Here is a 15420-nt window from a genome sequence, read left to right on the forward strand (position 1 = left end):
AAGTTTTCTATTCTCTTTGTATTGAAGAAACAGTTTATTTTTATATCCATATTGTTAGATATTGCGACGTTTCGGCCCAAACATGTGGGTCTTCTTCTAGTATAATAAAAAAATAAATATTACACGAAATAATATTGATAAAATATTATAATAAAAATTGAAAAGAAAGTATATAAAGAAATAATATTGATAACAATATCTCTAAAGTACTTTTGTTATTTGTCAATATTATTTTGTTGTTTTGATATCCATGAAATCGATTTATATCAATAATTTACTAAGAAATATAAAATACGTTTTTTTTTTATATAAAAAAAGTAAATGAAAATCTATTTCACAGTTCGAGGGTAAATATTTCAAACTTGTATTTTATATTGGAGAAATAATTTTATGTTTCTTTTAATACATAAGCCAAAGTTTCGGCCCATTCATGTGAACCTTCATCAAGCATAAAAAATAATTGGGGTAAATAATTAATTTTGTTTTGAAATTCAATTTCCATTACTTATTTTGCTCCTCCTATCTTATGTAATCTTAGTTTCGATTTCATCCCCGATGATGACCTACATGTAAGGGCCGAAATATCGTCATATAAAATAAGAAGAACATAAAAATATTTGTTATCAGGATTATTTTCTCCAGTATATAAACAAGAGTCAACAAAAGCCATCAGTCATTCTTATGTCTGGTTTTTATTTTTAAAAACATATAAATATACTCATATCTGAAATGTTTTTAAGAGCAGAATGAGAGAAGATATGATAGAGACTACTCCAGGATGGAGACTATAACGAGCGTGAAAGGATATTATCATACGTGAATAAGGATCTTTGCCATCGGGCTTCAAGGATAGCGCGCACATTCCCCCAACAAAAAAAAAAACAAACCAACCAAAACAAACAAAAAACAAAAACGCGACAAAACAAAAAAGTAAATTGTCAGCCACATTCTTACCTTGGGCGACATTTTGCTGTTTCTTACGCCTTCCCTCCCTCATCTTAGTTTGAGTTTTATTTTAAAGAGTTCTTTAACAAATACGAAGAAATATGCTGCGTTTCATTGACAATTATGAAGGAATCAATCTATGTTAGAAATGATGTAATTATTCTTTCTATTTTGAATTTCATTCAAAATGTCTCCGTATTCCATCAGTCTTAAACTTACAATCTGAAAGTTCATCTTTGATTTTACTTTCATTCCGATTCATCATGCAAGGACAGAAAATGATATGCTGTAGTACATTTCAAAATTCTGAATTATTTTACTTTCATCACCCTTCGACAATTGGTCCTCTACCATATTAAAAAGTTTTAGTGGACGAGTCATGTCGATTTAAAATTTTCAACGGGCAAAACAAAACCTGTTTACTTGTTTTACATATCAAACTGATTTCGGAATATTATTCTAAACCAGATAACTTAGAATTCTTATTTCCCTTTATTATAGCAGCTTGTATTATTTATTCGCTAATGAAAAAATCACTGATGATTTTAATTATCAAACTTTTATAAATGTATTCGAACATTGATAGATAGCAATTTAAATAAAGAGGACCTTGATCAATATGATAGTAATATTTCAATACTGTCATATTGTGGGTAGATGAATGAGTAGTAAAGTAACGAATTGATTGTAATTTTTCTCGCACTGTAATAATATCAAATTAAAAAATTGCATAATTAATTTAGCATATTTTAAATAAATGATTATGAGAGATAGTTGACCGTGGATGATAAATGAGGAGAAGATGGTTGGGGGTGCGGTCAATGAAACACAAAGTCATACTTATTTGTGTTTCATTGACCGCACCCCCAACCATCTTCTCCTCATTAAATAAATGATATAACACTGTTTCGGGTACACCTAAATAGTCTGGAATGGAGGGCTCCCATTATGTAGTGACTACTAGCGCCCCATGTAGCCAACAGTAAAAACATAGTGAGCATAAGTGAGCCAGTTTCTCTGAGGAAGCAGTCATTCTTTTTCTTCAGTGAATGAGTGAGTAGGAAGTTTCTGGATACCCCCTCCCCTCCCCCCGGCCATAGGAGAGAAAGGAAATAGGGATGTCGAAGAGAAATAGAGAAAAGCATGGAGTATGTTCTTTCTATATGGTTCACACCATCCATTATAATCAATAAGCATAGCTACTGCTTTTACAGAATCATAATCAAAACCCACTAACTCAGTTAACCATAAATGTTCTTTTTTTTCTGTCAATTATATTTATTTTTTCATTCCGATTCACTAATATATATATATATATATATATATATAGTCCACTAACAATACCCAACCTGACAATCAAAAGTGGGGTAATTCTTGGCTTTAAATTGAAGGCGCACTTCATACCATAAGCCCTAGCTGTATAAAGAATTTATTCAATAAAATATGTTTCCAATACTTCTCTTCAAACTTAGGTGGTTGTAAAGACTAATTTATATGATATTTTTATTCGATTCGTTAGAAAATTGTTTTCACTTTATTTTTTAGTGGTTAGGAAACTGTTATGATGGTGAACGAAAAGTTACTGTACGCAGACTGAGGTATATGACAGATGGAAAGGAATCCGACGAGATACCGAATGGCGAAACAAGTTGAACGGGCAGGTCTCGTTGCACAATTCACATCACAAGGTCTCTTCTCGTTTCACAACCAATAGATCACGTAGCTACAGCAGCTCGATCGTATTGTCTTCCGCGTTACAATGCACACAGCATCCATTGGTCAATCCAGATCATACATCTCCATTCGGTACGAACTTGGATAATAACAAAATATCCTAAAGAGGACATGTTCTCTACTGTTGGTGGAATAACGAAGGACCTCTTAGGTTCCAAAGGTGAATTAAGGAATTTTAGAATATTTTATAACAAACCCTGACCCTCTCAATTCACATTTACACATGATGGAATCAGATAAATGTTAAAGTTTTTTTTTTTAAATTTATTTATTGCTATTTACAACTGTACATTATAATACATTTAGTAAATTTGATCTGAGTTAAATTGGAGGGTTACAGGCGTGTAAAGAAACTACCTATTGGTAGCACTCTAATGACGTTTTACATTAGCAGGTCTCGTGACCATCTTCTTTTCAGGCGCCTCAGAGGATTGTCAGGAATGGAAGAGAAAGCAAGGTTAGAAACTAGTGGGTTTGGGTGGTTAGGTAGTTTGTAATGGAAGGGGTGATATCTGGTTCGGGTTTGATCGGTTATATAAGGAACATTAAGGTCTTTATGTATGATTCTATTTGTGACAAAGTAAGGAGCATTGAGGATTTTATAATGGATTTTGGATTGCAATGATTGGATACGAGAGGAATTCAAAGGTTTAGTGGAGCCCCAAAGCTCAACTCCGTATGTCCATATTGACCTTATTACAGTAATGTAAATCAGTATTTTGTAATGAATTGGAAGTTTAGACCGTTTGTCTAGTAAGTGCTGTAAAATTGGGAATCGATGTGAAGTTTCTGTCTTTTCAGTCTTGTGTGAGGATTCCAGGCTTGTCGTTTGTCCAGATGTAGCGGATCTGTTCGACAGGGGTAGTATCAACGTTATTAAAGGAGACTGTAGGGCAGTCCGGTAGGTTTACGACGGTAGTGTATAGGTGATTTGATGGGATTTATTTTAATCCTCCAACACCATTCTTCGAGGGCAGTAATATGGGATTGGAGAGTTTGGGATGCAATCAAAGAGTTATTACTAACTGTGAGCACACATGTGTCATCAGCATACGTAGGTAAGGATAGTGTTAGGAGTTGTTGGGATGTCAGGTGTATAGATGGTGTAGAGGAGGGGGCCGAGGATACTGCCTTGAGGAACACCAGCGGACTGAGAATAGAGGGAAGAATAGGATCCGTTGTGGTTTACTTGGAATAATCTATCGATGAGAAAGGAACGGATGATGAGAGTATATGTAGAAGGTAGGAATCTACGGAGTTTGTAAAGCAGTCCCGTGTGCCAGACTCGAACAAAATCAAATGTTAAAGTTAAAATCAGTTAATGTGACTCTTCAGAGCCACGACAGTAACTGTCATGGTAAACTGTATTATAGTTATAATAATAATATTGACTGTCGTGGCAGTATGGTAGTAATCTCATCTAGTATAAACCTATAATTATCTATTTCGGCCATGTAATGACTCATACTTATGTACTACGGTTACCTCTATCTTTAAATATATACAATACATTCAGTAACGTAACTTATAAGTACAGCAGTTTTATGAAGTAATTCCTCAATGATGACAGTACTATAAAAAACGAACAAAAAAAAACAGCGTGGTATGATCTCAACAGCAACCACCTGTGTTAGCATAAACATGGTTGTTTTCTTGTTTACACAGAAGCGACATTTCATAAACTTTCGTCAGAAATTTCATATTCTTATTGAATATAGCTCGCGATTTTTAATGTCGTGTTAAAATAAATACTATAATAACATATAAGTCGCGGTTAGTGGTGTGTAATTATTCGGATAAACAAGTGCCTCTTCCTAAAATTGTTAAAAACTACGAATTTGATGTTCATATTCAGTTAGTCTATAGACGACTAGTTTAACGAATTGAAAAACATGGTTAATTTAACATCATATTCATAAACATAGACCTTCTAGTACAGCTAATTAAATTATTTATGTACCTCAGTTAACATAAAATGAAAACAAATTGAAACGATAATTGAAAAGTGAGGAAATAGGATTGCAGTCATTGTGAGACTCACTACCTCAACTCTATCCTTGGTGTACGATTATCAGTGAGGTAAGTCGTTTCGAAACAATATTCTGAGTCTTGTTGGAGGGGAACGAGGAAGTAATATCTGGAAATACCTTATAACTAACATATCAGTAACTTTTAAGTACGAAATATAATATAATAATAATTATAACGGTTAATAACAATTTTTAGTTCAATAATTTAATGGATTCTTATATCATCAATTGTCCGTCATGTACATTTCTTAATTAAGGATTCATCATGCAAGATCGGGAAAATATTTTGGAAATGCTTCACTACATCTTCTTTCTTAAAAGGCAATTCTCAAATTTCCATCAAATTTCTTTATAAAAACTCTGAGGAAATATGATAAGAAAAATAATAAAAAAACTTCGGAGACAGGAAATTACTTGTAAAAGTAGAGATGCATATAACGACAATACAATTAACTTTTTTTCATAAACCCCTTCCCGATCATTTCTGAGATACGGGGTGGATTATCTGGAGGTAACGAACCTATTCTAACCATAGAGATGGGCTGGGGGAGTCAAGTTTTCATTTCTGGGGACTGCCACAAAAATAAAAATCTACTCCCCTGGCCATATTCGAACCGGCACCACTGTAGTCACGAGACAGTAGCTTAACTCCCTCAGCGATAAACGGCCCTACAACACAACTAAACAGCCTACCAAATAAACATAAAAATTATAAGAAAAGCTACAACGCAGTGTTTTTTTATAAATATGTTTCAGTTATACTGGCCCGCCATCTACACAAGTACCCGAAGACTACTAATGTCCGTTTCGTTCGATTAAGTCTAGTATTTCCAGCAGTGGAACAAATGCTCTTCCAAATCTAAATGCGAATATGATAGAAGGTTATATTAAATTCTTGATTTTTTCCACAAAATAAACTATTAAGACGAAATAATTAATTTTAACAACGAATTTAAAAATAATACTTTAAATACCGTAGGGTTTAAAAAATAAAATAGACAATACTTGGGTACTTACATAAGTAATTGAACATTTTTCTTCCTTTGTTTTTAGACCGGTTGGAACAAGTGGCAAATTGTTTGCCCAACATCGTTGGCCTCTGTTGCGGATTGGAGTATTTATGTATTGGTAATGTTTGTATATTGGATGGAGAATGCACTGGCCAATGTTTGCGTTGGCACTCTTCTGGGTCGTTCCCAAGTAGTATCCTTTCACACATAAAAGAGATTTGCTCTTACCACTGATTCGCCTGCCCTTAACACATTTGGCGAAGCTGCTCAAAAGGCTCCTCATATTTAGCTAAGTAGTATACTTTGAAACTGATTTAATTTTAAAGTTGATATTGAAATTATCATGATTCATAAACCTAATAACCTTTGGCTGTTAATTGGATTAATTGTTTCTTAGGAGATCTTAAAATTTCGAGGTGATATTTCATATAACTGTGGTGTATATTGCCGAAATTATTCATGTTTTTTGATTTCCCAATAATTTTGACCAAATTTCACAACTTACCGAAAACCCGGGGAGTATTTTCTGGAATTTGCTTTTTTCATGAGCTTTTATTGGTAAAGTTACGTCTATAGCAATTACGAGCACAATTACGTCTTTGAATGCGGTTTTAACACAACTCTCCCAGTTATAAAGTAAGTTTTTAAATCTCCCAAAAAAAAGGACCTTAATGTTCCCTATGTAATCGATCTAGCCCGAACCAGATATCACTCCTTCCATTATAAATTCTCAAACCCCCTAGTTTCTAGTCTTGTATCCTCTTCCATTCCTGACAATCCTCCGAGGCGCCTGAAAAGAAGATGGCCACGAGACCAGCTAATGTAAAATGTCATTAGAGTGCTACCAATGGGTAGTTTCTCTACACGCCTGTAACACTCCAATTTAACTTAGATCAGATTTACTAAATGTATTATAATGTACAGTTTTAAATAGCAATAAATAAATATTAGAAAAAAAAATTAATGAGAAGATGAACTTCACAACCCCTACTGTAACAATGTATAATCTTTCAAGTTATTTATTTTTAAAAGTTAACCACGTTTCAGAGTTTCAAGGAAAGGATTTAGTTCTTATAATGACAATGACTCTATAAATAAAATGAAATCATAGAAATATACAATAAAATGATGTAGGTTCAATCAATATTTAAGTATAATATAAAAGGCCAACCGTCTCCAATGGATAAGCGGTCTTCTCAGAAGGGCAGACCACTGGCCACAATAGGAAGGACTCAATTGAGTCAGCAAATGATGCAGTTCTTGGTAAGTATCAAACGGATCACTTCACACTTCCAGATAATTCGCAATTAGCTCTGAGTCAACTGCGAGTTATATAGAATTCTTTTGTTTGAGTTAATAAAGAAGGATCCTATAATCGATGAGGACTTCCTGACTGGAGTTGCAAGGTGAGTGGACTGCCCATCGCGGAGCGAATATCAATTAGCAGAGCCATCAGGTAATCGTCTTCCGATAGAGTTCAGCCCACACCTGCGCCGCTTAATAAAGGTGATCCCGGATGATCATTCCAGGCCAAATATGGAATGACTGGAGCGATTGAAGTCTATCAATGGACTGACTGGAGTCATTGAATTCTGACTGGTGTGATAGAAGTCCAGCACCACATATTTTGAAAGAAATTATTTATTTTATTTTTTTGAATCTATTTATTGATATTTATAAGTGTATTTATTTATTTTTTTAAAGTTAATAATAGAACTTTATTTTCTGAAAGATATTGAAATCTGCCACACCGGGTAGCACTCATATAATATTTTTAGATTGCTTTAAGATTATAGAGGCCATCTTCTTTTCTGGCGTCTCAGATTGTCTAGAATGGAAGAGATAGCAAGGTCAGAAACTCGCGGATTTGGGTGGTTAGGGAGTTTATTATGTAAGGATTGATATCTGGTTCGGTTATACATGGAACATTGTGGTCTTTACGGATGATTTTATTTGTGACAAAGTAGTGATGATTATACGAAGGATTTTGGATTGTATGGATTTTATGAGAAAGTAGTTTGAAGTCAGTGAAGCCCCATAACTTAACAACGGATGCCCAGGCCAGATAGGCCTTAAAATCATCTAGGTCAGCCTTTTGTGATGGATTGGAAGTTAATACCGTTTGTCTAGTAAGTGCTGTAATAGTTGGAATCGACGTGCAGTTTCCTCTCTTTTCAGTCTTGTGTCAGGATTCAATTTCGGGACCAATTTTCGAGGGTTGTGATATGTGATTGGAAAGTTTGGCACACAATTAAAGGGATATTGTTAACTGCGAGCACACATGTGTTATCGGCATACTTGGATGTGAACTGGATGTGACCAAGAATACCTCCTTGAGGAACACCAGAGGACTGAGAGAAGAGGGATGAATAGGAACCATTGTGAATTATTGTTAAAACTGTTTTATTGTTTATCTTGCTGAAACATTTTAAGAGGTTAATGTATTATTGAAGTATTTTACAATTCACTTTTAAGAAAGCTAATTTTCAGGGGGGTACTCCCTCGTTTGGAGTAAGAGTAGTTGTGAGTAGCCTCACATGATAAAATTGCTTACTTAGTTTAGGAACCTCTGAATTACAGCCCAAAAAATATTCCGGTATACAAATTAATATAACTCTTAACAATAAATGGGCCATAAACAGTACCTTAACCTCGTAAACTGAATGCTCCAAAAGTTGCACATAATTTTTTGTTTTCTTTTGACTGTACCCCCGACCATCTTCTTCATAATAAAAAAAAACATGTATTACTAGTATATATTACATATTTACTGTGCTGTGTGTAGACACGATAAGATTTTTTTTAAAAATGTTTAACTCCATCTGCTGTGTATCTAGTAACCTAATACAGGTTTACAGGACAACTTTTATTTAATAAGTTTTTCTCTCTCCCTCTCTAGTTTAGTGCAGCCTAAAAATGGCGCAGATCATCGTACCACTACATCAGTTATCCTCACTCACATTCGGTTGGATTGATTGGGTTTTAGCCTGGATTTACTGAGTTGTAGTTGGATTTTCAGCAGCTCCGTATAACTCTAAAAAATCCATACAGATTTTTACGCTGACAATTGTTCCACGTTCTTTTGGGCGTGGAGTGGAGTAACCACCCCGAGGCTGCTAACAAGACATCATTCCCTGCCCATGAAGCCAGGAGCGGCGGGCAACTAAATATTATACAGGGCCACTGATAGCTATAATTAAGGCTCTTGTCTAATTTGACGGGATTAGCGCCGTTGTGAAGGATATCGAGAAGCATATTAAATAGCACGTAGAGCTTCTAACAACAATATGGATAATTTCTTCATACCAACTTGTGGGTAAGTTTAAATCATCGAAATAATTTGCAATGCTTTACATGAATGAGAAAAATAAACTTCTTCAATCGAGGAGCAAATATATCAGCACAAAAAAAAAAAATTAAAATTCCGTATTTATTACATATTAATATGGTTTTCTTTTCACTTAGCAATATAAAAAAGATCTTTTTGACTAAATAACGCGAGTACAATGGTAAAGTTTATTTAGCAGTATATTAATTAATGAACTAATCCTAAATTGCATCCATGATAATGTTGTCATAGGTTTATGTATATATATAACTAATTTTTGGACAGGTCAGGTTTAAATTATGATAGCTGATTTAAGGTACCAATAGTTATCTAAGTTTGATTTTGTATTATTCAATTAGTGATACCTTACAAACAGTTATGTCTTTTTCAAATTCTGAAGAGAGAAACGTCGATTCATTCAATGCAAAACTACGTTAAAAGGCCGTAAAATTGGCTGATATCTCACTTTTGATTGGTGTGGAAATAAAAGTAGTTAAAGTCTACAGTTATATCAATTGTTTCAAAAAAAGGAAAGTTATTTGAAAAAGATTTTTAGCCTCTCTTTCAACTATATATCGGAAAGAAAATAAATAATACAGTTCAACAGGTAACGTAGAAAAAAATATCAAACAACCGGCTTGAAAACTACATAAAATGCCAGATTGATAGAATCTGACACAGAAATTCAAATGCGATCGCGAAATCGATTTCTTTTACTATATCGCCTAAATTTTACCTGAAACTATCTTACTAGTTATATGAGACTATCGAGTAAATTTGCAAATACAATTGAATCTGGGTTTTTAAACAGTTCTAGACGTGTGGAGTTGTTTTAAGTTGATGTTCTTTTATCGGGATTTCGACAAAATTCTCATTTAATTACGTTATTTGTGAATTAATTATATAAATGATATATGTGACTTTTTCAGGAATTTCCCAAACATTATTAAAAACTGGATTTAAATCGTGTTTGTGTTGGGTTTTCCACGAGCCGATCGGTTCCACAAAGCAAGCGATCCCCAATTGCTCTAATTAGGGAACCCCACAACATCAAAACATATCTTAATTTAACAATTGTGGTTAAATTTTCAAAGGTCGTTTCAGATCTTCATTTTAGATAATTGGTCTTTAAGATGGCGATTGAACTTGAAGAAGTATATGCTTTATCCTGACCCGTTCGTCAGACGCGTTAATTGCTTGAGAAAGGAAAACGACAAAAAATATAAATATTAATCCGGAATATAGAAACAAGTGTAATTATTTACAGCTGAAGGTAAGTACTCTATTAGAAATGCATGAGAACACTACATTTACATATAATGTTAATACATCGTCTTTCGGAAATGAAAACACTTAGCAACTACAATAATTTTTGCGATTACATTCACTTATAAAAAAGTACAGGGGATTTTCCATAAATTTTCTTGATGAATCATTCATAACGTCCGATACATTATTTCTTTTTTTCAAGGTATACGGATTACATCTAAAGAGACTGAGGAAAAGTGGCTGATATATACCCATTCTAGTTCAGTCCCCAGACAATTTATACAATATTCAATTTATAAATTTATTATTTACGACTTTATTTCTATTATTTGAAAAGAAGGGATAAGGCATTGGACACATCTCATTTTCTTGAAAACATTTTCTTTTATATCAAGCGTGAATCGGCTCAGGTCAAGATGCCCACAAGTGGCCACCTAGACTGTATCAAGTGAGCACCTGCACCTCCTTGGGCTAGTGGATAATCCCGGAGGTTAATCTGAATGCTGATCATATCACCTCCATTTATAATCGTTGGTAAGGAAACAGCCAAATTAGCAAAAAAGAACACAAATTATTAAATCTTTCGTTTTAATAGTTTGTGTTTTTATTTTTTATTTTACTAGAGTGGGTAAAAAATCTGGTGGTCGAGCATGATTCTGACCGAATCACCTCATTGCACAACCGTTGGTACAGTGACAGTACTACCTTACAATGTCTGAACCCCTGACTATTCATGGGTAGTAGTGGTACAGGTTTTAATTTATATTAAATGAAGTTGTGAATTTCATCTTGTTTTAAATATTTCAGGTTTGGACCTACATTAACTATTACTTAATTTTATTTTGTTCACATTTCATCTGCAGTATCACAAAGATTGTTAATCTTGCATTGATTTTTAAGATTTGAGGAAATGTGAACATCAAGCAAGATATCCAAAATAAAATTACTAATTCCGAACATCGTTGGTTGACCGTGAAGATACTGTTGAAATTAAAATACAAATAAGGATATAACTAAAATATTCTGAGTAGATTTTTTTTTAGCTGTATCAAGTTCTTTTGTTTCAAGAGTTTTTGATCACAATCAATTATTTACATAAAAAGAAAAATGAGTATTTCGAACTTCGGACGTCGGAACGCGTATAATTAGAATACCTGATAGGGATATCTCAGGATCTAAATCAAACATATCGATACGGTAAATATGCAGATCATTATCATAGGAAAATTCCTCGACAGATATAATTCATCAGTGAATGTGTGTATACTATTTGTATTAGAGATGTGAACTGGTTGAGGTTGGATATGGACTGTGAGGTCAAGTGTGGGATGGCAACTCCCTCAAAGATATTCTTCCATTTTTTGTCTCGCCAGTTTTTGTCTTTTTTTCGCCTCGTCCCAGACCAGGGGAGGGCTAGAGGTAGCAACAGTAGATCTTTCAGTCTTCTTCAGTATTATATCACTTAGCAGAATTATATGAACATGATGTGTATCAATATATTAAAAGCAAATAAAGAAATTATATTGTAGTTTCAAAATAGAGATGTTTAGTAGAAGTACCGATAAATAAGTCAAGTTAACAGCTTTTTTTTTTTAAATAATTTATTTATTGTTATTTACAACTGTATAAAAATATATACAACAAATAAATTTGTCGTAGGTGATATAGTGACATAATACAAACATGTGGAGAATCCACCCATTGATAGAACTTCCATTTCTAGAGGAGAAGAAGATCTCCAGGCTATCTTCTTTTCAGACGCCTAGCAGGATTATTAGGTAATGAAGAAAAAGCAAGGTTAGAAACAAGTGGATTTGGATGGTTAGGAAGTTTATCATGGAAGGAATGGTATCTGGGTCTGGCCAAATCGGCAACATTTGGAACATTGAGGTCCTGACAAATGACTTGATTTATGACAAAATAAGGAGCATTTGAATTCGGGAGGAATTTGATGGTTTAGTGGAGTCCCAAAGCTCAACATCGTATGCCCAGATATAACAGCTTTTAAATTTTGTTTCCCGCCCATATACACAAAATTAAACCATAGAAATCAAATAAACCATCGTATAATAATTTGAATCTGGACAATCTGAACTAATTTCTGGGGGGGGGGGAGTTTGAATTACTGAAAGTATTAAAAAGTTCAGATTACGGAAAGTATTAAGTAAGATGGTGTAAAAAATTCAACAATATAAATGTACATAACTATTTTTATTTATTTATATTTTTTTAAATATTTTATTGGAAAGTTGACAGTTTCAAGTTTAAAAGAATACTCCTTTTAAAGTAGTCGGTTTTTTTAATCATCAAAAATGATCGTTTTATTATCTGTAGGTTTTATAAAAAAAAATTGTATTATAAATATTTATACTATTAATTAGCTTTAAAAATGATTTATTCAATATATATTAAGCATTTTTAGTTCCATTAAAGTATAATATATTAAACAGTTTTATTACTCCATTTCGAATTTTTCTAAAATTTCCACTTAAGAATTTTAGGATGATTAATGAATTGCTTATTGATTGGGAAGTTATAAATATCCTTTACACATGTGCACTTTTAATTGAAAACAAAAATTTTATTGCCTCCTAAATTTTCTTTAAAAAAATAAATAATTTTTTTTAAGCTAGTTCGGATAACTGGAGTGTTCGGATTACCACGATTGCAGTGTAACTTAAATATTTATACTGCGGGAATAAAACTAGAAACATAGTGTGAGATGTTTTATTATGCATTAGAAGTGAGTCATTCGATTTTTTTATATTAAAATTAATTAACTAATTAATAAAATCTGTTTATCAAACAGATAATTAAAAGCTTCTGTTCCGGGTAACCGAAAGTCTGTAATGGGGGCTCCCATAATGTTGACACTATCATATAGCCAACAGCCAAACCTTACCTCCTCATGCGCCCTCTGTGGGGAGAATTTGGGGCACTTGATGCACGAGAGAGCTATATTTTCTATGAGCAAATTATTTTTTTCATCAGTGAAAAATTAACGAGTTGACATATTCTGTCTCCCGGCAACAGAGGAGAGAGGAAATAGAGGGATGTGGAGAAAAAAAAGAAAGCATGGAGTAAGTCGAATTCTTTCCATACAATTCACAATATCACTATACATTACCATCATTATGACTGACTATATATCCGTAGATTCCTAATAAAAACTAATTAACACTCCTTAACCATGAATGTTCTCTTTCGGCCACCCCTACACCACCAGTAAATTATACAATAGATTTTTTTTCAATTATGTTTTATTTTATATTGTAATTAATTTACATATATAGTCCACTTACAATAGTGATGTATGAAGCGCATCAAGGCGAGGCCCTTGAGTTGAAGGCGCGCTTCATACTCTTTACAAATATAAAATTGGTAAAATTGAGAAATTAATCGTTTACTCTATTTACTTAAGAATATCCGTCTTTTGACCTGAAGATGAAAAATTAACTAAGTTTTACTTGAGACGTTCTTAAATTAATGAAACAAATTAAATAAGTTGAATTTTATTATTTTAGTAAATTATTTTTTGTTCATTTTTTTATCAGCGAACCCTCAAAAACAAAAAGAGAATACACCGAATACTAACAATTTTATTGGAATTTCCCATCCTCAAAATTTACCTGCTTCATTTCCGTTGAAAACATTGTTCGTGTGGGAAGGCGGTTGGAGAGTGTTCTCAGAATACGAGATCATTATATGAAAAAAGTAATAATAAAATAACCCGTAGCTCACCGTTATTAAATACATCGATATTAGCCCTTAATCAGAATCGATTAGTGGCATAAAGTGTGAGAAAGCACATTATAGTAACTACAGTCACTAAACTTCTAGTGGCTCTATTATTAGGAACTCTCACATCCTCGCTTTGACTGGTCCGATTCGATATAATTATTAATATAGCATGCGTTTTGACTATGGACCTGTTGCTTTTATAGGCAATAGGTATTTATAGCTATCCAAATCACCCGTGTGAGTCCAAATACTGTAGGATAATGATGGATTCACTAATTGTATAATTAAATATGTCATAAAATTGATTTGTCTATTGTTTGATTTGATGTTTTTATTAAGCAGTACAGGAGAATATCATAAGTCTCACCATATCCTATGAATATATACTAAAATTATTTTTAAAAAATTCAGTTTTTTCTACACTCTTGCTTAAGTGTCTATATAACAACTCTTATTTCTTGTTTCTCTCATTTTATGCATATGGAACTGAAATAATATAAATTTTTCTTGAATCCAGTTTTTTTTTATTCAGTTTTCAAATATCAAAAATTTTAGCTCTTACTACTAAAATTAATTTTAAATTGATTCTATCAAACTATTAATTATTTAAAAATAATTATTATCTGCCTCGAACCATTACTGACCTGATGATATTAATTTTTAATGAAAATACATTGTTCTAGTCCTTTATTTAACCCAGAATATGAGAGTAATGTCCTGAAACCTTGGTAGCTACAAATAGTAATTAATAAATAATTAACGCATTTATTTTTCAGTATTTATTAATTACAGATTATTTTAAGAATAGTTGGAAATTCATTGTCGAGTTATCGTTAATTGTTTTCTTTTTTTAAGTTTGTTAAAAACATTATTTTAGTCACCAATTATTTTGATCTTTAACTCTCAACAAATTTTATTATCTGTCTGACGTTTCGGTCGTCAGCCAATTATCAAGGAGACAACCTTATAATTGATTTTCAATTCACTAAAATGGTTAATTACAATGCAGGGGAATTGTCCAAGTCGACGATCATTAAAAATAAAAATATTTATGAAGTTAATATCATAACAGTTTCCAATAAATTTGTATAAAATAGCTATCCACTTTCAACACTGAAATAAAATTTGTAGAGTGTATTGGAAGGATCAAAAAGAATTTTTTTTATTATAGTTAACTAAACAAAAAAACAATTAATGAAAATATATGAGAAACTACTAATTTATTTTAGTCTTAGCTATTAGCTAAAAGCTTAAAAAACAATCTCTCATAATTATTTTAACATTTAAAAATATAGTTATGAATAAATATTAAAAATGAAAAAGTTTTATGTTCTGAAACGCTATCATTTATTGAAAATTAAGA

At 32.5% G+C, this 15420-nt stretch overlaps 1 long non-coding RNA gene across 2 annotated transcripts in view; it reads right to left on the reverse strand.

Moving 5' to 3' along the window:
• The window catches only part of LOC136796857 (uncharacterized), a 138262-nt gene that overhangs the window by 49857 nt on the left and 72985 nt on the right, over positions 1-15420 (reverse strand). The window lies entirely within an intron of this gene.

This window comes from Halyomorpha halys, unplaced genomic scaffold, assembly GCF_000696795.3.
Source record: "Halyomorpha halys isolate HHAL.00 unplaced genomic scaffold, Hhal_1.1 Scaffold1373.1, whole genome shotgun sequence".
Taxonomy (NCBI): domain Eukaryota; kingdom Metazoa; phylum Arthropoda; class Insecta; order Hemiptera; family Pentatomidae; genus Halyomorpha; species Halyomorpha halys.